A 2500-nucleotide genomic window follows, 5' to 3' on the forward strand; every position below is an offset into this window, starting at 1 on the left:
TGTGCTTTACCTTGTCATAGTTACATTCGCTTAATTTTTCAAAGTTCATTTTGAATTTCTTTCGTTGAACTGCAAGAGTTGGAATATTTCAGTAGTGACTTGTTGTGCTTTACCTTGTCACAGTTACATTCTCTTGATTTTTCGAAGTTCATTTTGAATTTCTATCGAGAGATGCAAGATTTGGAATATTTCAGTAGTGTTTTGTTGTGCTTTACCTTGTCACAGCTACATTCTCATGATTTTTCAAAGTTCATTTTGGATTTCTTTCGTTGAAATGCAAGAGTTGGAATATTTCAGTAGTGTCTTGTCGTGGTTTACCTTGTCACAGCTACATTCTCATGATTTTTCCAAGTTCATTTTGGATTTCTTTCGTCGAAATGCAAGAGTTGGAATATTTCAGTAGTGACTTGTTGTGCTTTACCTTGTCACAGTTACATTCTCTTGATTTTTCGAAGTTCATTTTGAATTTCTGTCGTGAAATGCAAGAGTTGGAATATTTCAGTAGTGTTTTGTTGTGCTTTACCTTGTCACAGTTACATTCTATTGATTTTCATAGTTCATTTTGAATTTCTCTCATTGAAAGGCAAGAGTTGGAATATTTCAGTAGTGTTTTGTTGTGCTTTACCTTGTCACAGTTACATTCTCTTAATTTTTCAAAGTTCATTTTGAATTTCTGTCGTAAAATGCAAGAGTTGGAATATTTCAGTAGTGACTTGTTGTGCTTTACCTTATCACAGTTACATTCTCTTGATTTTTCGAAGTTCATTTTGAATTTCTGTCGTAAAATGCAAGAGTTGGAATATTTCAGTAGTGTTTTGCTGTGCTTTACCTTGTCACAGTTACATTCTGTTGATTTTCATAGTTCATTTTGAATTTCTTTCATTCAAATGCAAGAGTTGGAATATTTCAGTAGTGTTTTGTTGTGCTTTACCTTGTCACAGTTACATTCTCTTAATTTTTCAAAGTTCATTTTGAATTTCTTTCGCGAAGTGCAAGAATTGGAATATTTCAGTAGTGTCTTGTCGTGGTTTACCTTGTCACACCTACATTCTCATGATTTTTCAAAGTTCATTTTGGATTTCTTTCGTTGAAATGCAAGAGTTGGAATATTTCAGTAGTGACTTGTTGTGCTTTACCTTGCCACAGTTACATTCTCTTGATTTTTCGAAGTTCATTTTGAGTTTCTGTCGTGAAATGCAAGAGTTGGAATATTTCAGTAGTGTTTTGTTGTGCTTTACCTTGTCACAGTTACATTCTATTGATTTTCATAGTTCATTTTGAATTTCTTTAATTGAAATGCAAGAGTTGGAATATTTCAGTAGTGTTTTGTTGTGCTTTACCATGTCACAGTTACATTCTCTTAATTTTTCAAAGTTCATTTTGAATTTCTTTCGTGAAGTGCAAGAATTGAAATATTTCAGTAGTGTCTTGTCGTGGTTTACCTTATCACAGCTACATTCTCATGATTTTTCAATGTTCATTTTGGATTTCTTTCATTGAAATGCAAGAGTTGGAATATTTCAGTAGTGACTTGTTGTTTGTCAGAGTTACATTCTCTTGATTTTTTGAAGTTTATTTTGAATTTCTGTCGTGAAATGCAAGAGTTGGAAAATTGGGGTCTTAGTCCACCAGCCTGAATGGTGGAAGTCCACTAGCTCAGTATTGGGGTCCCAGTCCACCAGCCTGAACGGTGGAAATTCACTAGCTCAGAATTGGGGTCTTAGTCCACCAGCCTGAATGGTGGAAATCCACTAGCTCAATATTGGGGTCTTAGTCCACCAGCCTGAACGGAGGAAATCCACTAGCTCAGTATTGGGCTCTTAGTCCACCAGCCTGAATGGTGGACATCCACGAGCTCAGGAGTGGAGTTCTAGGCCACCAGCGTGAAGGGTGGAAATGCACTAGCTCTGAATAAGGGTCTTAGTCCATCTGCCTGAATGGTGGAACTTCACTAACTCAGAATTAGGGTCTGCGTCCACCAGCCTGAATGCTTGAAATTCACTAGCTCAGAATTGGGGTCTTAGTCAGTGTTCAGATTAGAGCGTTGGGGTCCGACTATCTGGGCTTTATTTGTCAAGGCATGTGGCCACCTCACCTGCCCAGAGTCTCAGGCAAGTGACCCTAAATTTGAAGAAGTGGAAATTGGCTCAGATTTTCTAAACTGAGCCGAGACAATGAATAGATACTATTGGGAAAGTAATTGGAGACGCTGAGTATCCGTGAACAAGTGCTAAATTGAGAGAGGAATTTGGGACAATATTCGGGGGCGTCCACCCGCCCAGAGTCTCCGGCAAGTGACCCAAAAATTTAAAAAACACACAGAGACGACAGACGCAAAGAGGCGAATCACACACATAGAGGACAAACACACAGAAAACGACACATAGAGACGACACATGCACAGAAACGATACACACACACAGAGTCAACACAAACAGAGATACGAGACACACACACACAGAAATGACAAACACACATAGAGACGACACACACAAAGACA

The sequence above is a fragment of the Artemia sp. Qi Xiang Cuo genome, chromosome 1 (genome assembly GCF_049724085.1).
Source record: "Artemia sp. Qi Xiang Cuo chromosome 1, ASM4972408v1, whole genome shotgun sequence".
Classification (NCBI taxonomy): Eukaryota; Metazoa; Arthropoda; class Branchiopoda; order Anostraca; family Artemiidae; genus Artemia; species Artemia sp. Qi Xiang Cuo.